The sequence below is a fragment of the Taeniopygia guttata genome, chromosome 1 (genome assembly GCF_048771995.1).
Source record: "Taeniopygia guttata chromosome 1, bTaeGut7.mat, whole genome shotgun sequence".
NCBI lineage: Eukaryota > Metazoa > Chordata > Aves > Passeriformes > Estrildidae > Taeniopygia > Taeniopygia guttata.
In genome coordinates, this window is record NC_133024.1 from 100357371 (window position 1) to 100382383 (window position 25013).

Below are 25013 nucleotides of genomic sequence, written 5' to 3' on the forward strand. Positions count from 1 at the left end.
TTCAGCTCTGTGTGCCTGATTTCAGGCATCTGAAGAAGGTGGATCTTTGAAATGGCAAATGCTCACTCTTACCGTTGACCTTCTCCCACACAAAAAAACAGGCTTAGATATCTAAACCCAGATTTGAATGCTAAAGTCTATACTGTTGTAGGAATATGACTTTGGAAATTCTGAAAACTTATTTTTCCTTAGTTTTAGGATTTTCAGGATTTTAGGACTGAGAGGAGTTAAGTTATCCAGCCCATAGAAGGACATTTCAGTTCCATCAGCTCATCAGATACACATGAGAGGGAGATAAGAAGTCACGTGAGCTACATGGATATTATTTAAAGTTAGAAATAAATAATGGTGAAACCATTAGCTATTGTTAAAGGCCTCTATTTGATGTGGCATTATAAAGAAAGCTTTAGGAAAAAAATAAGAAACTTTTTTTTTGCCTCTTCAATCAATAAAAAAGCAAAGGATGGTAAGGTGGGACCTATGCTTCTTGTAGGATGTAATGCCCCAAAATAATTGTTTCAGTTACCTAACTACATGTACACATTGTTTAATTAATCAATCATCTTAAAATTAAAATAATAGTTTTATAATCTTTTTATTTAGTTCACTATTTAAAAAATCACTCAATTATCATAGTATTTAAAATTATTTTTATATACGTTAATTGTATTTACATTTTTGTCTAAATGCACCTTGACATAACTCAACATTAATGAAAATAGCAGAAAAAATATCATAGAAGATTTGTGGTACTTCTGAGCACCACCAGCAGTTCCAGCTGCAGAGGGTGCTACTAAAGATGGGACGGTTTGGAACAGTGGATTATTTAAAACAGTGGGTTTTAAATTGTATGCTTGCTTTATATAATTTAGGAATAATAGCCATAATTTTGAGTAATTGACATTTTAGTAAAATAAGAATATCATATAATTCCTTTTGGAAATATTACATATAGTGCCTCTTTCTTAATGTCATCAAAAGTTCCCAAGAACATAAAAGCAAGAGAAGTGCTTCATGGCTTATTATGATCACATTGGTGAAGTACTGGGGGAAGTGATTGTCTGATTTGCAAGTTCAAATATATAATTTAACCTAGATCCTAACATTCCAGAATATCTGAATTCTAAGGGCTGCAGCTTTCTACTAAATAAAATAGGAGTTGCTAAAATGCAGGTTTTATTTCCTAATGAGCTACCAGCAATATCCATTATGAACAGTAAAAAGTTTATAAAAATAACTTTCCATTTCTGAAACAAAACAAATTGGGTTTGCAATCTGATTAGGTTAAAGGAAAGCATCCCATAATTACCAAAGAAAAATATTTTCAGAGACTTTGTAGTGTTTTCTGGTTACATCAGAATATGTAAATAAAAGCTGTGAGCCAACATAAAAACATTGATACAAAAATATCGCAAAATGAAGGAAAAACTATTACATGAGATCACAGACACTATAATTATCAAATTGTATTTACAACTCAAATGTATCAACTTCAGTTCTTGTTTCTCCAAAGCTATTAAAATTTCTGCGTCACAGACACAGCTGCAAAACTCCAGCCCTTCAATGATTTTAGGATATTGAGACTTGAGCTGCTCTGTTAAACTGGATATTTTAACCCAGAAATTTGGAAATTAAATATATAGTCAATAATCTTCATGAGACCATTTCATTTGGAAAGAGAAGTTGTATAGGAGCAGACCCCCTGGAATTTTTTGGCATTGGTACATCAGTCCTTCCATTATAAATCTTCACTTTGAAGTGTTTTTTTAGTATACTGTAACATTTGGCAGAGAAACTTTTAGAGTTGGGGGATTTTTTTTTAATTAAAAGAAAAAAAACAACTTTATTTGACTGTTCCATATTACAGGACACAGTAAAGGAAATGAAATCTGTTGTTTCTATATCCCCCCAAGCTGAACGCCTTAAAAAGGGCCCTGTTTTCAGTATGTTATAAATCTCTGTCATATGGCTAAGATATTTAGGGTTTATAGACAATGAAAAAGGATAAATGACAACACTAAAAGAGAATTGCATTTGTGATAAGCTGCTATTTCCTGTATTTTTAATGAATAAATGAATTAATTTATTCAGCATGTATCCACGATTCCAAGTGAATCAACATTTGATAAGGGCCCAGAGTCAGTGTATCACATCTGAGCTAGGAACATGTTTTCCAAAGCCTGGGGAGCTGCAGCAGTCTCTGGGATGCATTAAGGAGTGGCAGAGCAGGGCTTGCCACTGGACGCAGGCAGCTGCAGCTTATTCCGTTTTCCTTGGCAGCTGCTGCCTTCGCAAGAGCAGCCCGAGGGTGTGGTGCTCCAGACCTTGGAAACTGCGGCCAGCCCACGCCCTCCCCCAAACAAATGAGGCCTTTTCAACACCTACTTAGCATCACCCAGAGCCCTCCCTGGTGGCCTCGTGGCCAGAATCCCACAGACTCCTCGCTGGGTCTGGGCTTCACTTCTGCTCTGGAACGGGTCACAAAGATGCACCAGCCAGTATCCAGCCACAGGGAGAGATGGACCAGCTCGTGAACAAAGCTGAAAATGGGCTCATAAAACACTACTCAGCTGCAGAGTGGCACTCAGGGGTGGCTTGAAGCCAGCTGACCATGTGCTGCATGATTGCTGCTGGCAACACCAGCATGACAGTAGGAAACCATAGCCAGGGCAATGGGGTAGGAAGGGACCATCCTCATCAGCCACAGCCTGGCCGCAGGTCAGCTGGATGAATGGGAAACTTAGCCTGGGGTGCTTCTCATCCCACCTTTCCTGACAGCATCAGGAAAGAAACTCAGTGTACTTTTGTCTGCATTAACTGTCAAAAAAAGTCCGCAGAAATGAGAACGTAACAATCATCAACGGTATTTGTTTGGTTGAAGAAATCCAAAGACTAGATGTTTTTTGCTTTTAAACCTTTTAAATTGTTATGCTAAGTTATTATGTGACATAGCAGTGTTATCAGCTTGGCATAAACATATAAACAATGAGATATCCTGTGGCTAAGTAGACAGCAACAAAAGATTACTGCAATGAAAAATTACTTGTAATAAAAAAGTTAAAGCCCAAACTCACCGCTCTCCAAGATGTTTCAAATCTGTAATGGATCAGAAACTGTATGTTGAGAAAACTGTACAAAAGTAAACAATTTGTGCCAAGATCTGAGGAATGGTCCTTTCTAAAGATTTGTTTTTTCTCCTTACCTGATTGGCCAAAAATGGAAGTGGATAGCCCTCAAAAATGTTGTATAAATAGATTCTTCTAGTGTTTCTTCAAGAACATATATAAAAGTGACATTTCAGGAAAAAAATATTGCAAGAAACTCAATACTTCAGCCTAAAGTATCCCAAGTCTACAACACTTTTATTCCATTAAGACATGCATTCAGCTAACAATTTGAAAGAAACTAATCACCTCTATGTTTTTAGGCCAACACAAGGAAATGAAAAGCTAACACAGTGTAGTGGAGTTCGGGATATGGCACATTAAGTACCAGTCTGGTTCCAAGAAAACCCAAACACCATTCCAGCTTAGTACTGACAGATTTATTTTAAAATTCTCTCTGGAAAGGTGGTGGGAAATCTTTTCACCTTGGGCAGGCCACCCAGTAACTGGCTTTGTGTTATCACTGGTCTTATCATGTGACCTTGACCTATATCTTTGTGGTCTTTCTTTGCCAGTTTTGCTTATCTTTCATGCTTTCTTATCTAAAGTTATGGCTCAAATGTTTCCCTGGCACTGTTCTCATTCACCAGGCAGTATCTCTTGTTAAGCACTAGTTAAAATGAAGGTAGGTAGTCATCAGCTGATGCTTGGACTTGAGGATGTTTAGTCCAGCAGATTTTAGGCAGGTCAGCTGCACTCCTGGTCAGACCAGGATGTAGCTCTTTCCCCACCTGGGAGGGCTCACACTCCCATTGAGCTAAGCCAAGTGGATTAAGGTGACTGCTGAACACACAGGATACTGCTCTTACTGTCAGGTCCCCCTGGGAGGTTCTTCTATGAATTTATGGGCTTTTATGAGATTTATGAGGCTGCATTTATGGACAAAAAAATAAATCATCTTCTTACCTGTGAATGATTCACACAGGTAGGAAGGTGCCTGTGAATAAGTCACAGGTTCACCATATTTTGATGTCCTTAATCTTGTGCCAAAGACCTTAGGTTGGTTTTGGTTTGTTTTGGGCTTTTTTTTTTGGTTTTTTTTTTTTTTTTTTCCCAAAGTGAATCTTGTTTTACTATTGGCTCTTCACTATTAATGGTGAATGATTAATGATTAGTCACATATGTCTAAAAACTTTTTCCAGTTCACTGCCCTGATGTCTGAGGCCTTTAAAGCAGGAGAAGAAAGGAACGATGATTATTAAACACTGATTAATCAAGAAAAGTGCATTCTCGAGTTTCTTGTTGCTGTATGTTAGACTATATTAGATCAGGTACTCTGTAAAACAGAACACTGATTCTGTGAATCAGAATATATCTACAGTTACATTCTACTGTAAAAGATGTTTAGGTTACAGCTGAAGTTAATTAAAAGAGTATTTTCAGCATTTTGATCTATGTAAGAATTGCATTGTGTATGTTTTATAACACACCAATACTTGTGCTCTTTGTCTTTCCATCTGAGTGTGCACAGCCTCTTTGGGTGTTCCCAATTTTGACTAAAAGGCTTGCTCATGTTGATTATATAATGACACATTTCCAAGGCTGTGGTTGGGTGCAGGTGCTAAGATCAGCTTCTTGTGTTTTGATTCTCAGGAGGATCTTCAGAAAATGAAGCATCTGTGATTACATTTATAATTATAAATCATGCAATGAGATCATTGTAGACCTCTTTGTTTTCATAATAACAGCATGTAACATTTTAAAGCACACAGATTGTATACTGGAAACATCATTTAACAGGAAACATCCAAAGGTAAAGTGCTCAGAACATTTTTCAGGCACTTATTTTTATATACTTGGAGGTAGTTCTAAAGTCCTCACTTCTTTTTTTGAAGCAAATACTTCATAGGTTTTTTTCTAACACATTTCAAAAATATACAAACTGTACTGCAAACAAAAGCAATGCCTAAACTATGGAGTAGTAGAAGAGTCCTTATATAATAAGTGAAGCTAAAGCATGAAAAATGTGCAACCTATTCTGTAATAAAAATCACCTTTTATTGGTATTACTACCTTTTTTCCTTATTAAGGAAGTGGCAGTTGGTACACAGTCTGTTTGTTCTACATGATATGAATGGAAATAATAAGCTAGTGGCTAAATATTTACTTATTACATTCTTCTCCTATACGTTACTCACCAAGTCATGCAGTTTTGCATAGGAAGATGATCAATGATTAACCACAGGTTACAACAAATTGCCTGGACAATCCCATAGATATTTCTGCAAAATGGCTACTGTTTATTAAGGTGGATACACACACAAAGATTATGCCCTGTTTTTGAAGTAAATTAATCTGTGTCTAAATTAATAAGGTTTTTTTCCATATTTTTTTCTATTCTATACTATTTGGTAGACACTAGGAAAGAACATCAAAAATATTCACAAAATCATTTAAAAAGTAGAAATACTATTTCATTATCCCCAGAAATTTTCAGCCAAAACAAGTAATTGCTTAGGCTTACACTGTCTTGAAAAATGTCTGATTTTCTTGAGCAAATGTTTCCCACAAAATACTTTGCTCATCCATACTATTTAGTTTGGAAAACAAACAAACAACAGTTTTAACTCCTATTTCATGCCCTCGAGGGTGGGAACAGCTGATAAAGGAAAAGGTGTGACCCTGCAGCATGACTCACGTTGTAGGGAGTCCTGTGTGCCAGGCAGTGATCACCACGATTGAATTTGTGTATGCAGGGACTGTCCTGCCTCTAACTGCATCTCTGGGAGGCATGTCAGTGGTGAAAGCAAAGGGAAAAGGACAGAAACATGTCTTAAGATAATTTGGAGATGAATGGGAGTTCAGCACAGGCAGGTGACAGTGCTGCCCAGAACAGAGACAGAATTTTGTCCTCTGCATTCTATGCATTCTAGCTGGCTTCACCATGCCATTCAGTTTATGGGGAAAAGATAAATGTGCTCTGCATCATCAGGCAGGTAAAGGGTCTCTGCTGAGCCAGAAAGGATTAGAATAGAATCATAGATCTCCTGAGCTGGAAGGGACACAAAAGGTTTGTCAAGTCCAGCTCCTGGCTCTGTACAGGACACCACCAGAAATGATATCACGTGTCTGAATATATAAATTTAGTCTCATCAAAAAATGTCAGCTCTGCAGAGCTTGTTGAGAAGCTTGGCCACGTCTTTTCCTGAGCACATCCTGTCTGGGACTTAATTTGCTATTAGGGATATGCAGGCCAAAAACGTATCACTGTGAATCTCTAAGCTACCTGAGCACAGTGTCATGGTCTGTGGACCACTTTCCCTTGGTGCATCTAGGAGCAAATCATCATCATCACCATCATCATCTTTTTCAGGGAGTGATCCATGGGAAAGCTGAAACTTTTGTTTCATGTCTGCATGCATGCTTCACTGACTGATGCCCATGTAACTCTTTACATGTGAGTTACTGTACCATGAACACCACAGAACATTCCTTCTGAAACCAAATTCCTTCATTTCTTAATGTTGCATTTACTTAAAAGTCAAGGCAAAATGCAGGAACATGTTTGCAGGCTTTTTTCATATGAAAATGAAACACCTTTCATCTACTTCTGTACATGCACCCACATTTTAATACACCTCACTAAAGCACCTCTGATCTTATCCGTGAAGAGGTTTTTCCATGTCTACTCTCATCACAGCAGTCCCTGTGCCACAACTGCAAATCAGCTAGTGATGGCAAAAGAGTATTTTGTTTCGTCATTGATTTCTAAATTATGTACTTGCCATATCACTCTCAGGAAAGAAAGGATGCTAAAAATACCTAGAGTTTAAAAATAGTTATTTTATAATCTACAGGAAGAAAGCAAGAAGTCACTGAGTTACGTAGTGCTCTAGATATTTATCTGATTCACTGAGTCACAGCGTTAACGGACTTACAAGATAGCCCATCACATCTGCATCACTGCTAGTGTAAAACTATTTTTATACTGCTTTCTTCAGTGTTTAAATGCACTCCTATATTAGTATTTTCTATTTATACTTATTTTCTTAAAGTACATTAACTTTTGCACTTCAGCACACCACAAAGACCCCCATCATCATTACGGTATAGCCTAAGCATACAAAAAAATCCTCAGAGTCCCAAGTTTAGAGGTTACAAAGTAAAGCCTCAAAATACCTTGTAGAACTGTAGATAATTATCTGAGAGATTCACCAAGTCACAGACTTATTAATGCATTAAGTCCCCCTCTGTATAATGAGAATGCTTATCTTGGTTCTAAAGGTGTTGGTGATTAAAATACTGCTTTATTTTCTTTGATTCTGAAATCACACAAAACATCCTCCTCCTGGCAATCAGTACCTACACTCCCATGTGAAATTAGCTGCATCTTCGGAGCTGCCATAAATTTTCTCGTAGGCTCTAACTCTAACAACTAAATTTCTCTTATCAGTAGTTTTCTTCCATGATGTTTCCACTTTAGTTACCAAGAATAATGTGTGTTTTTTCTGATGTTTGCATTGGATGATTCCAAAAGCAATTTACAAATTACTTGACACCAACTGAAATGTTAGGCCCTAAAGATGACTCAGCTTGCAGTCACAACTCATAAGTAAGATTCCAGGGAGACAAATTATCATAGGAAAATATATGTGTGTCCATGTGATGTTTTCCACTTGGAAAAATCTTGAATTTTAACAGTGTTTTGCAGAATAGCTCCTAAAGGTTTCTGTTGACAGTTCCAGCCCTCACCGAGGTGTGTTATGCACTCGTGCTATTCTAATTAGAAGTCATCACAGTTTGAAAAGAATAAATTTTCCATTTTAATTCACATTAAATCAGTATTTTTTCTTTTTTAATAGAAACATTATGTTCATAACCTCATAGTGACTAGTAAAATATCTGAGCTGATTTTCTGCAACACCTAATATAATTACACAACCTATTTGAAGTTGTTGTACTGTACACCAGATTTAGTCAGTGAAAAGTAGGATTGGCACTTGCTGAAGTTCAGTTTGTCTATAATTTCCACTGGTGTTTTCCTCAAGAATAAAATTAGATAGTCTTTAATTCTTTTATATCTGTGCAAAGAATTAAACCCTGCAGAAGTAATTGAAGTAATTAATTTTGTCCTGTAATGGTCAAGAATTTCAGTCTATCAGAAAGGTGACTTTCACTTCATTGTTGGTTTTGTAACTACCCACAGAACCCACAGAAAGGCACGAGGCTGAAGGACAAACACCCCATGTGCTTATCTGGGAAATAACTGCACCCTTGAATGACCTCCTTTCCAGCTAAACCTTGTGCTTGGAAATATTATGCCATCTTCTTATGATGTGCAGGTGTCCCTGGCATGGGCATCTGTTGTACAGGCTGGCAGTGAAGTCTTGCAGGTGGGCATTTCTGCTGAAAACATCTAGTTTTGGAATGGAGCAGAAGAACACCAGTCAGGAGGTAAGCTCAGGGTTACTTCTCTTTACTTATACGCCCTTCCTGCAGTCCAAGCCCTGTGAACACTCAAAGGGATATCTCATCCTCCTGGAAGGACTTCCCATCTCCTGTTGCTTGTCTTGCTGGAGAAATCTCCAGTGTTTGGTAAAGGTATGTATCCTCACAGCTCACATATGCAACACCTTGCAACCTATTTACACATTGATGCCTTTCCTTGGGAACTGGAATACAAAAAAGATGCCCCTAGATTAATGCATAATATTTTTTCCCTTTTTTCATATACTGTGTAATGATTTGCACACAGGTTGGTGTGTTCATTCTCCTACTTTATTCTGTTTTTAAAACCCAGATTAAAAAAAGGAAAAGGAAATTCAAAAATCCCAAAAATAAAGGATAAGTAGCATTTAGGAGACAACTGGGAAAATCAGATAAATACTAATAGTGTGGTGGATACATTGGCAGAAACATACAGTAGCTACTGCTACCTAGTTTTAGCAATAGCACATTTAAATCAATATCTCCTTTTTAATATTTTATGTCCTCCTACCATTAGCTTGTTCTTTTGTCCCTTTTTCATTGCTAATCACAGCTATTGGCAATGACCTTGGCATTTTTCTATGTTTTTAGTGGCTCAGGTTTCACTTAAATTAGCAATCATGGGAAGAGTTTTTTGTTGATTTACAAGTCACCTACATTTTAAGAACTTTGGTTGCATTTTGTAATTCCACTTGCAAGCAATTCTATAATTTTTCTTCGAGAGACAAGGCTTAAATGAAAATGTTTTTGACATTTCTGTTTTCATTTTATATAGTATCCAGGATGTTTCAAATGAACTTCTTATACATACCTGATTACATTTTAATCCAATCTAGTACCAAACAAGAATTTCAATCTCCCATTGTAATAGCCTGGAGACGCCATTGTCACTTTGGGTCCCCAGTTTGGGTTTGCAGGGTTTTTAAAAGGGTATTTGGAACATTTTCTTATTTCATTATTATTATTCTGTAGCTGTGGTAGAAGGTATAGAAATTCAATGATAAGTTTTCTATGTTTCATTAAAAATGGAACATACTTTTAGCTCAAAAATTCTAATTTTTAGGAGCAGAGTTACTGCATAGTTAATTGCATCTCAAGCATTTCCTTCTATATTGAGACCAGCACCTGGTAATACTCTCTGTGACACAGAAAAGCACACAGCATTCCATTATTTAAATTAGACAGGTAAGGTTAATAAACAAGGGTCCAGAAGTGAAGTCACACAGCAATTAAATAAGCATCAATCCAACACCGCTTTTTCACACAGACTACTTTCCTGTAAATGGCGTTTTAGCAATTATCTTATCAGTTGCTACTAGCTCAGCAGTGATTTATATAATTCTGCCTGTGTAGTTGAGCTGGTGTTAGATTATATCCATTGAAATGAACATAGCAGTTGCATTAAATAGGTCATTTACTTTTCAATGAGTCACAGGAAATACTTAAACCAGTTTACCTTGTACTAGCAAAAGCTTTGTACCCAAAGTTAAAAAAAAAAAAAGAGTATGATCTGATCCAAAGCTTGCTGAAGTCCTTTAAATCTTTCCAGTAACAATCAGTCTCTTATATACATAATTATATATAAATAAATAAATAGACAAATAAATAAATAAATAAATAAATATACATAATATGTGCAATCCCTGTCCTTCTGTCTGCAATAACTCCTGCAGTTTTTAGTGTGTCTCTCTCACTGCAGTTCTCAGCTCTTACACGGAGCTTGGCTGAGAGCTCAAGGTACACGTGCTGTTAATCTTCCTCTGTGCTTGGGGCTGCACCTGTGCAAATGAAATCCACAGGGGTCTTCCAAAGCAGACTTGGCTGAAGGCAGACTTGGCAGTCTTCCAACTGTTATGCAGGGCTTTAGCAAGACACTGAACAAAGCAGAGGGAAATGTAGGTGCTGTTTGCATCAAGTTTATGTAGGTTCAGGAGGGACTGACCAAGTATCCTAGAAAGGAGATGCTGGGAGTTTCTAAACAAGCCATAAAGCAAAGCATTTGATTTCAAGTGATTTCAAAGCTCAAGGAATCAGTGGAGATGCAAATGATGGCTACCAGAGCACTGCTGCAGGAGGGAAAAGGGAGTTTGCTGTGACTCATTTTTCAAAGGGATCTACTTCAGGTTTTGAGGGAGAGAGAGAGGAAACTAAGCCACATGGCCCGTGGACTGAATCAGTATCTCCTCTCTTATGGAACCTGCTGTATGGCAATACATTAAAGGTATTTTCTCCTGCAAATCCCTGCCTCAAAGCATAATCTTCCTCATGTCAGAGTTCATCTCTTTCACTTCTGTTGAGAAATAGATGGAAGGCTCTGGGCAGTGCCTGGCCAGCTGCAGCTACTGCAGCCCAAGAGATGCAAGGGTTGCATAGCAAGAGAAGTGCCTGGACACTAAATGGGGAGACACAATTGTCAATGGTCTGCTGTGTGTCAGTCTGAGGAGATCCTGTAAACAAAGTCAACATAGAAGCCTTTTGGATCTTTTGCAGCCAGAATATAGATGAGCAATACTTGGTTTGTACCTTAGTAATGAGACTGCTGGCAATCCAGGAATGTTCCCACTGAATGTGGTCACACTGCATACACAATGCTGTCCCTCAGCTGCCCCAAACTTCAAACAGATTAAGTGCACTCTTCCTCTTTTTCCTTCGTCTCTGTCTTTTGTAAGCCTTTTAGGTTGCATGGTCTGCTTGGTTTTGATGAATGAATGCTTTTATTTGCATCTTTGGTTAGCTTGACTTGGATTAAGAGTGATTTCAAGATGACTGAAAAACAACAAAGTATTCTCCACCCAAATACTCAGTGAAAATATAAACCACAGCACCTTAACAGTGCTGTAATACGCACCTCTTGTGCATCAGAGGGTAACAGCGTGTTCTTCACAGGGACTAGAGCATGAAGAAATGCCTAGTGATTATTGAGCAACAGGGAAGGTGCTCTGCCAGGCCCAAGACACAGGGAGCCATGGCTGATTCCAGAGAGCAAGCAAGCCATGTCTCCCAGAAGCACTTCTGAGAGAGGATTCATAACGGCTTCTAATTAGCAGAAACCTGTGTTTGTCCTTGGCAGGAGCAATAAAATTTACAGTGTTATAAAGACACTTTGTTTCATGGAGGACAGGGGTGAGGATTGTTTTTTATTTTTTTGGTTGTTTTTATAATGTGAGTATTACAAATTGTGGAACAAGGGACAGGACATTTCAAGCAAGAGTGCTTTTGGAGGCTGGACTGTAATTTCATACTGACTCAGAAAAAGAGTGGTGTAGAAACCAATGATTGTAGAAAAACAAAACAAAACAAAAAAAGCCTTTCTCTGGTGAGGGGCTTTTTACCTGTTTTTTTGGGGGTTTTTTTTTGCATTTGAATTTCAGTGTATGCATGGTTGTTTCAATTTTCCAGGGAGAGCCTCAAGAAATACAATACTATGTCCAATGAGCACTCTGAGGATAACACAGGTAGAGTAAGGTTATTCCCAGAAGATCAGCTGTGTTCTGGAAAACCAGGGGTACTCTTGAAGCATAAGTACGACTACTTTTTGCTGAGGCAATTGGGAAAGATGCAGAGGAAGGGAGGTAGAAGAAAGAAAAAAGCAGCCAAAACAGGGACTTCATGGCCACAAAATGAGAATTTAGTGACCTAGGGACCCAAGGGATCATTTGACTTTGGAAGATTCTGCCTCTAGACTTTCCATAAGGGCAGTTTGTGTTAAGGCATATCCTGCAGTCTTTGACAGTTTATTGAAAAGCATAAAGTAGCGAAAGAGCACCAGCTGTCTGCTTCACTATCAAGCTGCTGGAGAATGATGTTCTATTTTCAACATTCTCATAAAGAATGACCTTCAGATTACAACTAGACTAAGGAAGATTTATTAAAAAAAAAAAAAAAGAAAGAAAAGGGAAAATAAAAGGACTTGCAAGGAAAGGAAAACTGATTTATTCACTGATGTGGTTGAACTGCTGGAAAACCTGCATTAGATTAACCACAAATATTAAGAAATTTACCCCAACTGGTTCACTTTTGTTAGCATCAAATATTTGACTGTAAATAAGTTTTGTAAACTGTTTCTGTAAGGATTGCAGACCTCACCTCTTCCTTACAGTATGCCTGGAGTTTTTACACCACTTCTGGTTTACTCTGCAGCCACAGACCTGAACTAAGAGATTCCTCAGTGCTGTATGCCACTGTTCTCCTTTCTGTGAAAAACAGCAGAATAGAACAGCACTTAGTTGTTTAGTGTGAATGCTGAGATGGTTGGGTTGAGCAGTCTCAGACCCTTAAAAGAGGGATGTCACCAAAGTTCTAGTGCATTGGTAATATTTTTGTTGATGTTGAAAATTTGCTTGGATACTACAGCAGTGGGCTCTATGGAACATGCTCCCGAAAAAGAAAGAAAGCAAATATTTGCACATGCTGGAAAGAGAGTGAGTCAGCAATTGAGTGGGAACATTAATCAAAACTCAACAATGAGCAACATTGTGATGAGTCTTGCTTCATGCATGGCATTCACCAGAAATTTCTCCCAAAATTTAAGAAGTGGATTTATCTGGAAATTCTTTTGCTCAAAAGAAGAGCAAAAAAATAGGTGGTATAAAATAGTTATTGTTTTAAACAGCAATTTTATTCAAAGAACTAGAAGGAAGGCTCCCTGTTCAGTCCTGAGACCTCATTTGGCTGCACGTATGCTATGGAGAAAGGTTAATTAGCTAAAAAGACTCTTGGGCCATGTTATAACTCCTGTGTGGAAAACTGTTACTGTCCATACAAAAAGAAGGCAGTGAATAGAATCAGGGAGGGACAAGTCAGGAGAAATATTTTTTTTAAGAATTCCAAGAGTTTGGACTAATCAAACAACTCAGTTTTCATGGTTATCTGGGTAGCCATTTTGGCACCCTGCCACACTGAACATGCAAACTAGTAAAATTAATATATCCTGTTGATAAAATAAAGTCATCAGTCACACAGGTGTGTGTCCAAAAAACAGATAAACAACACTGTTTGAAAATTAACCAGTGTCAGAAATTACACAGCTTTCTGTATCAAGAGAATTCTGGGAGAAGTCCAGACCTGTCAACACGGAAACATGCAATATGATTTAATAAGTACAGCAAAAAAAGTTTGTGTCCAACCCATCTTTAATGAAGATGCAAAACTGTTAGTATTCCCACACAGAATAGAACATGTTTCGTTTGCATGTGATTTTATCCTGAAAACACGTATTGTTATTGTGAAATCCATTAGCAAATGTTTGCTAAAGAGGGAGAACATTCTTAATATTTTTACTCTTTATTCACTGAAAACTTCTGGACAATGGTCCTGCTTGACTGACCTGATCTCCTGCTCTCACAAGGTGACCTGCTTCGCAGAGCAGGAAGAGGCTGAGAATGTTATCCACCTGGACTTTAGTAAAACCTCTAACACCATTTCCCACAGCCTTCTCCAGCAGAAACTGACTGTTCATGGCCTAGCTGTGCTCTTGGCTGGGTAAAAAACTGGTGGAGCCCAGACTGGTGGTGAATGGAACAAAATCCAGCAGGCGGCCAGGCACTAACAGTGTTCCCCAGGGCTCAGTACTGGGGCCTGTCCAGTTTAATATCTTTATTGATGATCTGGATGAGAGGATCAAGGGCACCCTCAGTCAGTTTGTAGATGACATCGAGCTGGTCATGTGTGTTGATCTGCAGGAGGGTAGAAAGGCTCTGCAGAACAATCTGGACAGCCTGGATTGATGGGATGAGACCAGTTGTAGGAGGTGCAGCAAGGCCAAGTGCCGAGTCCTGCACTTAGGTCACAACAACCCCAGGCAGTGCTACTGGGGGACAAGAGTGGCTGGAAAACTGTCCTGGGGAAAAGGGCCTGGGGGTGCTGAACATGAGCTGGCTGTGCCCAGGTGGCCAGGAAGGCCGATGACATCCTGGCCTGTGGTGGCAATAGTGCGGCCAGCTGGAGCAGGGCAGGGGGTGTCCCTCTGTGCTTGGCACTGGTGAGGCTGTACCTTGAGAGCTGTGTCTAGTTTTGGGCTCCTTATTTCAAGAAGGACATTGAGGGGCTGGAGCTAGCCAGAGAAGGGCAACAGAGGTGGGGAAGGGTCTCAAGCACAGACACTGTGAGGAGCAGCTGATGGAGCTGAGGTTGTTAAACGTGGAGAAGAGGGCTGGGATGAGACCTCATCTATCTCTATACTGCCTGAAAAGAGATTCTAACAAAGTGGAGGTCAGCCTTTTCTCCCAGGTAACATGCTATAGAGCAAGGAGAAATGGCCTCAAGTTGTGCCATGGGAGTTTTAGATGGGATATTAAGACAAATTTCTGCATTGAAAAGGTTGCCAAGCATTGGACCAGGTTGTACAGGGAAGAGGTTGAGTCACCATCCCTGGAGGTATTTAAAGTATGTTTAGATGTAGCACCTGGAGACATGGTTTAGTGGTGGAATTGGAAAAGTTCTTGTTTTATATCTGAGAAAAATAAGTTTCTTCCTGTAAAGTGGGCAATTGTTTTTGCAGTTTGTGGATGAACATTGCACAAAATCAAGTCTGGAATGGCCCCACAGACATCAGAATAAGCTACCACAGCACTCGGTGTTACAGTACTTACAACAATGTTAGACCTAGAAGTATTAGTATTAATTTATCTGGAACAGTTTCAGTCTTTCTTGCACTTAATGAATTTACTTAAACCCAAGTGTTTTATCTGAATTTGTATATTATATCTGACCAAATGTCACTATCGATGCCTTCTAGTTAACAAGAAATAAACTGAATTATATTCAAAAATTAATTGTGATAAAATATTTCATATATAGGAAATAAAAAGTTGGGAAAGAATTCCTATTTCCTATGTAAATTTAGCATGTTTTGGAAGCTGCAGCTATGTGGTAATGATGTAAAGTGAATATTGATCCATCCTATATTCCTGGCAAGCTTGATCATTATATAACATCTGGAGAACTACTTCATTATAATAAGGAGATTTTTGCCCTGGCACCTCTCTTTCACAGATATTTCCAAACACAAGACGGGTTTTTGTAGTTGTTGTTGTTGTTGTTGTTGTTGTTATTTTGTTTTGTTTGGAAGCATCATTGCTTTTTATTATTGTGTTGTGTTTTGGTTTGGTTTTAAGAGGCTATGTTCGGCTATTCCTCATTTTCATCAAAACCAGAGCAGCCAAAATGACTTGTTCAAACTTGTACATGGAAAAAGTACAGCACAGACAATTTCTGATGTCCTGTTACTTTTGGTGTAAAGGAGGAAAATAGAGACTTGTTACAGTGTAAATCAAATGTCACCTGTTGCAAGCACCTGACATGCCAACCACTAAGTTATCCAAATATCCATGTCCAGGAGAAATCATCAGAGGCTGTGGGGTGTTTTCCTGGGGCTTCCATCCATGCTGCTGTGATGTGCTGTCACCAGCACTCCCACACTGGGAGCCACAGGCAACTTCTGCTTGTGACTCCTGAGCAAAGCCTCCTGTCCCTCGAGTTTCTGTGGCGTGTGGAGCTCTTCTTGTGGGAGGATTTCTGCTGCACAGCTAAGAAGGGACGGTTCCTTCCGATGAATTTCACCTCCTCCAGCACCTCCTCCATCAGAGGAGGACCCTGATGATCTCTGGAAGTCTTCTTTGCACAGTTCCAGAAATTTGATACAGTTTATTTTCGAAGGGAAGGGAAGGGAAGGGAAGGGAAGGGAAGGGAAGGGAAGGGAAGGGAAGGGAAGGGAAGGGAAGGGAAGGGAAGGGAAGGGAAGGGAAGGGAAGGGAAGGGAAGGGAAGGGAAGGGAAGGGAAGGGAAGGGAAGGGAAGGGAAGGGAAGGGAAGGGAAGGGAAACACAGAAAGGTGGGTGTGAACATGTAACTTCAGAAAAATCCAGTTAAATTTGCTGATATTAATGGTCTTTGAATCCTATGGGACTGCAACATCAACAGCCAAATAATTTTGTGAACTGCATCTTTAATTAGAGGTTAGTATTGCAATGGCTTTAGTGAGTATAGGGGGAAAAATAAGTGATCTGGAAAATAAGAGTGACACTGTTCCAAATTGTTTGTTTCACTTACTGTTTTATTTTAACCAAGGAAGTCTCCAAATATCTCAGCCTTGGCTAGTAAAAGCAGCTGTTGAAAAAATAGTAGCAGAGATGTGGGAAACAACAAACCAGAGTTTTTGGCACAGCAGAGCGTGGAGAGCATTCTAGGAGGTGTTTTCTACTTCACTTTAAGGAATTCATCACTATGGTAGTTATGCTTGTTGATATCAGTTAAGGGGGGCAGCCCTGATGAGGGAATAGTTTGTTTTTGGTTATTTAGGCTGTGCCTCCCAATGAGAGAACACAGCACACAAAAAGGAGAGCAATAAAGCAAGGGAAGACATACATCCCATATGAGGGGAAAAAAATTCCACAAATATTTCAGTGCATAAGGATTAATGGGATATAGACTTTAAAAAGAAACTGCAAACAGCTTTTAATTTAATGGCAAAATCAGATATGTTATCTTTAGATATAGCTAGTATTTTGCTTCTCCATCATAGGTGCTACTATATTTTCATTTTGATCCTCTGAAAATATGTATGAATGAAATGGAGATACACAACATATATGGTACTGAGTGTTTCCAGCCTTTTTCAGGCATTTGTAAACGTGAAACTCTGGTAGCCTAAAGCTATATTGGAAGTTTATGGAGCAGAAATAACCAAGAAGCTAAGAGGACTTTTCTCCGTGGTAACCCAGATATTAAAATTGAATGATTTAGACTATTTGTATGTGGAATGTACCCTCTGCCACAAGCCAATATGCATTAACATGATGAAAAAGCACTGACAGGACTTTTGCTGGTGTTGCAAAGAAAAGAGTTTGAGAATTGTTGGGACAGTATTTTCAACAGACACAGAACTGGCAAGGTAACAACACCTCTTCTTTGCTGCCATCTTCCTTCCTCTAGTAAGCACAGTCCTGTCTGTAACCCCTTTGTGGAAATCAAATTACACTCTCCAGGAGCCTTTGGATCCTCAGATGAGGACACCACAGACTTCTCAATATCTCTGTAAATACACCTTTCTGGCACTCATGTCTTGTCTGTGCTCTGGATTACAATGCCAAACATGACAACTGAAAAAATTCTGTAGTGGTTCCAAAATACCAATTTCTGTCTTCTTTTAGTAGCATGACAAATGTAAAAATTAGGTAATAATATAAATAATTGCATGGAAGCCTTTTCCATGCCAAACTCATAAGCCCTGTTGTAAGTATTCTCCCAGGATTTTTCTTTCCACACTTGCCTTCTCCATTAATTCACAAATTCATAAACAGCAGGGATGAAAGGACAATGAAAAAATAATCTGGTGTACTTTGGCCCCAAGTAATATCAAATACACTTAAATCATTCTAAATGGATATTTGTCTGACATCTGTTGTAGATTTTTATGCTATCCAAGTAAAATATTCCAGCTCTTCAGTGTTCTATTAGAAAGAGTCTCAATGTCTCTAACTTTCATTTCCCTCTCTGAAAGTCCATTACTCTTACATAGAAAAATGTGCAGAATGTGCTATAGATGCTATAGAATTTTTCTTTTTTATATTTATATATTTTTATATTATGTATCCCATGTCCCTCTCTCTAAACTGAGTCTTTTTCTCTCCTGTAAGTCTCCTAGAGTTCATCTCGTCCTGCTGCCAAACCAAGGAAGACTCTCCTATATTTGTCATTTGTGTTTATCTGATCAGTGTTTGTCTGTTTCCTTAATAGTACAGATTTCATGTCAAATGAAGTAATAGTTGTGTAGTTTTTAGTTTATGTCTGTTCTTTCCCTAGTAATGTACATTCTGACTTACCCAATGTCCAACAAACACTTCCTAAATCTGTAGTGAAATGTCTCTGCCTGTTTTACACTAGGAGACACGAAGCTCCTTTATGGCCAAATAAAATAGAACAACAGGTACCAGTCACTTTTAATGTCATTTATAAACACCACCAAAGTGAATGTGGTATTTTTTCTAAGGCCCACTTCAGAAGCAACTCAGACTGTGGATTTCCCTCTCTTACAGAGCTCTGCTATGTTACACTGTGCTCATTAAAGAAAAGGGAGTTTTACTTTTAGTGATACAAACCCAATTTCACTGCTTTTGAAAAGACTCCACAAATAATTTTGCTGTAATTTGTGATTATGGAAAAAGCATGATAGTGATATGTGACATATGTGGTGCCTTTTGTAGGATGGAGCTTACAGATGGCTTTGCCATTCTTCTTATATATGCAGCCCTAAAACCCAGACACTCGTACAATATTCCTAAAAGCTGCTTAGCGCCTCCAGTGCCTTTCTGGTAAGTGGGGATAATTAATGAAGAATAAGGATGTGGACTTACACTGTACTCTAGAAAGCAGTTCTAAGAAAATAAGCATTGTTAACATTGAGTCATCTACAGTAACAAACCATAAAATCATACAGGCTAGAGAGGGAAAAGACTGATTAAGTCATCCACTCCATCTCCTGCCAAGGCAGGCTTCTTTTCTGCCATATATTATTAAGTGCTTTGTCCAGCCTAGTTTTAAATTATTCAAGTAATTTGATATCCACTATTTCCTTTGGGAGAATACTCTCCAGTTCAATTCAGAGGTATATTTATTTATTCCTTGCTCTATAAATAAAATGTTCTTTGCCTATCTGCACCACTTCAAAATTTTCTTTTCAAAAATTTTTAACTTTATTTCTATTGGTATTAAGATGTAAAATGGGCATCATAGAGGACTTTGGATGAGACAAAAACATGAAGCTTTCCTGGAAAAGTAAATAAAAGGAAAGTGTTCTCTTTGAGTTTGTTTGTTTAATCTTGCATTGTATCTTTATACACCTCACAAACCATAGCCTAATAAAATAGCATCCTTTGCACACTGTTTAATAACTTCTTGTCCTACCAGCAACCATCCCATGGCAGTAAGCATCCCAGGCTGCAGTGGGGGAGATATTTTGGGAGCCATGCAAGAGACAAGGAGGCAGGAAGTGCAGGAAGTGAGGATGCTGTCCATGGACTGTCCTTGCAGCAGCAGCTTCCTGCAGAGCCATGCATATGGTGGTGTGGTTCTGATTCAAGTATGACAAGGGTTTCTGAACTTTTAGTCTGTTCAGAATTGTTATATCAGCTCAGGAAAGCCCTGCAGACCTTGTTGGATCCTGTGGATTGCTGGGTGAAGGGTAGCAAGGGGAATGACCAAGCACTAAATGTGCAGGACAGAAGAAAACACAGGTAAATGATTACAAGGAATGATTAAAAGGCATGTGCATGGCATAAAAAGATAAATAGCAAAGAAACAAATTTTTATTCCCAGGTGTTCATCTCTGCCTTTACAAGTGTTCCAGCAAGCTCGTCCCCAGCCTTATGCTCTGGTACACTTTACAAGAAGTTTTCAGGTAATGGGAGTTTAAAAATTAACTGGTGCACGCTGTGCTGCACGCTCATGAGCCAGGGCCCTTTGAAGTGGGCAGAAAAATCAAAGGGCTTTGAAGATGGCCCTGGACACACAGAGACAGGGGTTGATTTTACACTCAGATGCTGAGGAGCCCTGCAAGCTGTGCAAGCTGTGCTGCAGTGGGTGGGACAGCGACAAGCGTCACCCCTGCCACCCCAGCAGGGAACAGCTGCAGGGGACACTGTGGGGACAGAGCCCAAGCAGGGATGTCAGGCAGTCAGCCAGCACAGCTTCCACCCTGAAGCCATGTCTCTGGCTGGCCCCTGCTAGCCAGGTTTAGGCAATGCAGGAGGACGAGTAGGGAGGACAAAGACTGGGCTTGTTTAGCCTGGAGAAGGGGAGACTCGGGGGTGACTTTATCACTCTCTATAACTTCCTGAAAGGTGGTTTCAGTCAGGTGGGGGCTTGGTCTCTTTCACCAGACAGTGACAGAACGACAGGTCACAGTCTCAAGCTGCACCAAGGGAAATACAGGTTGGATATCAGGAAAAGGTTTCTCACAGAAAGAGTGATAAAGTACTGGAATGGTCTGCCCAGGGAGGTGGTGGAGTTGCCATCCCTGGATGTGTTTAAAAAAATAACTGGATGTGGCACTCGGTGCCATGGTTTAGTTGATGTGTTAGGGCATGGGTTGGACTCAATAATCTTGAAGGTCTCTTCCAACTCAGTAATTCTGTGAATTCTGTGACAAGAAGGAGAAGTAATATGCCCTTCCTCTAAGCAGTACAAAGGCTGGGTTTTGGGATAAGCAGCAACTGCAAAGTACTCCCCTGTGAAGCCACCTTCAGCTGGCAGCGGGAATAAAGAACAAGTTTAGCAGGGACTAGCTGAAAGCACTGTGAATACTTAGAAACAACATTAAAGGGTAAACCAGAACTGGACAAAAGAGGACACAATGTGGCATCAAACTGCTGCTCTCCCTGCAACTGCAGAAAAAATGAAAGTTCCCTTTGAGCAATCATGCAGAAAACCCTGAGGTCCAACAGCCGCAGCTCCTTTATCCAGATCTCATTTTCCAATCTTCTGACAAAAAAAGGGATCCACCCATGCCTGGTGGCGCAAAAGCACAAGGTCCTGCTCCTGAGCACCCAGAGGGCCCTGCAGAGGGAGAAGGCAGTTTCCCAGCCAGCACTGAGGCACACGCCCAGCGAGGCATCACCCAGTGTGGCCATCACCCGACACATCCTCCTGCCAACCACGTCCTGCCCTGCTCAGCAGCTCCTGCTGGGGACAAGCCAGGCAGCCTACCAGTTGCTGAGACACTCCAGCCTCCCCCTGTGGCTCTTGGGGAGGGCAAGAGCTCCATTCACACTGTCCCGTTTGGGCAGCCCTTGCCATGCTGCTGTATCTCAGCCCCAGCCCTGCATCCCTGGCTGGCCTCACTCTGACATGGTGGCACTGCTGAGGCGCACAAAGCCACCTTCAGGGCACTGCTGAGGGACTAACCAAGGCCAGGCAGTAAAACCTCAGCCTCACCATATGGATATTGTATTTGGACCCCACTGTCAGAAAGGATTCCTTGTAGACTCCTCCTGGTCCCCTTGCACAACAACAAGGCTGCCCTGGAGTCTGAGCACACCCACCTTGAGACTCAAGCTGTTTTTCTTCATTTTGAATCACTTACAGTGTTATAAGAAGGTCATTTGCATTGTGTTGTGCTGTTGCTAATAGTGTCTGATTGTACTCCTTAAAATAGTTTTAGAAGAAAAAACATGTAAGAAATAACATAATATAAAAAAATTAATTCATAGCATAAAATTCAAAGACACAGGAAGTATTATGCCATCTATCTTTAAACTATTCATGTGTTACAAGCTTCCAGCTGGTAAGAAACCACGGGTATTTCGAAGGAACTGGGTAATTTTTCCAGTTTTGTGTGTGAGCACATTAATCACAAAGTTGGATTTTACTCAAACAATATCTTCTTCTTCTAATCCTATGAACTCTATTTACCATAATCCATCTGAATCTGCACAATTTGGTGTGTGATTCTACAAGGTCAGGCACACCACATGAACAGCTGCATTTAAACAATCCAGATTAGGATTCAGGAAAGTAAAATTCCCTGAACAAGGCGTTTCCCATTCCAGCACCTGAGCTGAACATGAATAAACACTCCAGGCTGTTTTAACTACAGCCACTTCTTGTTTCCTTGGCAACTATTTTAACTCTATTTATGTGAAAAATACCCAGCATAGTATAAAATAGTAGAAAAAAATATTTTGTAGACTGAGGATGGGACTGGAAATAAGAACTCCATATTTCCATAAAAATGTCCAATATTAAAGAATATATTCAAAGTAGTCCCTCAGAAATAGCTTGAGAATAGCTCATCCTGTTCTGGGAAAGGAAGATGGACCACCGTGGTGACTTCTTGGTACCTTGGGCTCTCTATGGGGCACACAGGCTGACAGCAGAACAGTGTTCAAGTGTTGGGACAGTTCAGTGGTTGATGGGCTTTAGGAAAAACAGTAGAATACTTTGCAAAATATGTTCATTTCTACTTGATCATTAAACTTTTGTATTCACATGTGTTTCATTTGATTCAAATATGTTTAGCCATTTCATCAAAATTAAATCTATTCCTGGATTGGTTAGTGATTTTATATTAATGACAGGCTATCCATAACTTGCTTTGTATTTTCAATAAATTAAGCACTGCTTAGGTGATATAAAAGCCATTTTCAGCTACCAGTTGAAAAAGAGGTCATATCTCCAGCACTGTTTCAAAAGAAAAAAAACATTTAGTTCCCAAATAGTCAAGATGTTCATTACTTTGTCTTTTATAGTTGGGTAAATGCTTAGAGTTGTTGTAATTAAAGATTTACCTCACAGTATCATCCTTGTAAATCTGTGTAGCATCTTTATGTCAGCTTCAATGATTTCCTGTGCTATACAAATGTGGGAGGTAGTCCCACTTTTTTTTTTTTTTTTTTTTTTTATGGTATCTGTACTCAGATTAGGCTACCAATTGAAGAAATATGTTTTAATTGTTGGCATCCCTTACATCATGTTAGGACTATGAAAATCTGAAAATACAGTTTTGGAAGCCACTTGCACTTTCCTTCACATCTTTGACGGGAACAAAAAAAAAGATAAGAAAACAACATTTTACTCTTGACTAGAGTCTGTCCCAATGCCGAGTAACACCTTGCCCCAGCGCAGAAAGTGCTTTTATGTGGAGTAATATTTAATATAATCATCACAAAATCCAGCTCTGAGACTGAGGGAGGTGAAGGTGTATAAATGACTTGGCCATTTGAATACTTCAAGGTATACTCTTTGGGACTGAAGGGCCGTGTCTGTGCTGTGCTATATGGTATGGGGCAAAAGCCCCTAAACCTGCTCCCAGCATTTCTAATGCAGGGGTGTGGCATCACGGGCTCCATAGAGCTCTGTAGCTTGCAACACTGCCCCTGAGCTAAATTAGCCCTACTTAGCACAGCTAACTGACCTGAGCCCACACTGACTCAACACTCAGGTCCCAAAGCCAGCTGGGCTGCTGCTGAGGATGCCCAACAGCCATGCTCCATCAGAGAGGTGATTTGGATCTGGATGTGCGTGTTTTCAAATGTGAGTATCTAAACCAGTGCCAGTGTGATTTAGCTGATGGGCTGGGAGATGGAACTGAGAGGCTCCCATCAGGCCAGGGGCAGCTGTAGGCTGGGATTCCAGATGAAGGCAAATATTTGCAATGCTATATCCAACCACAATAGATTTTTTTTTTTTTCCCTGTAAAGCAATTTATTTTCGCCTGGTCAAATGCTTTTATGGAAAGCAAAACAACTCAAGTGTACTGGCCAGTGGCTCTCTCTAAGCCAGCACTGCACTGACACCAGGGGTTAGGGGACAATGGGAGCTGAGCACCACCTTCAGACTGACACATTTCTTTTCCTTCCATTATTCCTCCTGAGTAGGGGCACCTGTGCCGAGGATCCAGGAGAAGAAAAACCCAGGCCAGTGGCTTACTTGTGTACTCCAAGGGCAACTGCATCTACTAAGTGACATGGATGTAAGAATACAGTTGAAGAAAACGTATATACTTTGTACCTGCAACAGAGATGCAAATAGTTTTAAATGGAAAACATGAGCTGGTGGACTCCACTAAAGAAAGAGGCTTTTCATTAACAGGAAAGTTTCCAGTTAAATATAATTCCACCCTCTTCTGTTTATTAAACAGCATTTTCAGTGATTTTGCAGGGATGACTTATGTTCTAAAATATCCTTCTCTCCTTTAACCTCCATTGTAGTCAAATTTGAGACATCATATTTTGCTATAGCAACAGTTTGCTTTTAGAAAAACAAAATTTCTCAGGGATATTTCACTTCCCTACAGAATTAAGGATTTGGTAGAGACTGAAATAGGAACATCTGAAATCACAGGTTAGGGAATACAGAAGCATGATGTACTACAAGCTCCAGAGTATTGCCAACTGTCACAATTATTTAATATCTGAAATCCCCAACACTTGGCATCCTTCTAGTTATTTGCTTTAATTATTATTTAAAGAAAATAAAAAAGCAATTTGAGGAGCAGATAAATAGATGATCCTTTGTAATGGAATTTATTGTTGATAGAAAAATATTTGCCTTGTTTAACTACCTGAACAAGCATCTTTGAAGCACAAGTATGCAATGAGGGCTACCAAATAAAGGATAAATCAAACAAAAATGTGTTTAAAAAACCTGAGGGCTTGACTGGGAAGTTGATACGTGATATGACAGAAATTGTTATAATGAATTCCAGTGGTTTATACAGAAAAAACATAACTAGAAACATGATTCATGCATATAAAATACTTGATATATTACTTATGGAGAGTTAGTGGGTGTCACACACATAAAATGCATGCCACAGAGTTGAATACCTCAACCTTATGCACATTTCTCACCCAAAAAATAAACACTGTCTCTATATCACTTAGTGACAGATTTTTTTCAATTACAGATGTCTGTAAACTGAGCACAG

The 25013-nt window shown here is 39.4% G+C and overlaps 1 long non-coding RNA gene across 2 annotated transcripts; it reads left to right on the forward strand.

The window, feature by feature from the left end:
- Positions 1–8316: 8316 nt before the first annotated feature.
- Positions 8317–24716, forward strand: LOC140684867 (uncharacterized). 2 transcript variants are annotated; one of them, XR_012057771.1, is made up of 3 exons: positions 8317–8558; positions 18793–18900; positions 23962–24716. It is a non-coding gene; the product is annotated as an uncharacterized lncRNA (long non-coding RNA). The 2 variants fall into 2 exon arrangements; XR_012057770.1 differs by lacking the exon at positions 23962–24716 and having other exon boundaries at positions 18793–19391.
- Positions 24717–25013: the final 297 nt, after the last annotated feature.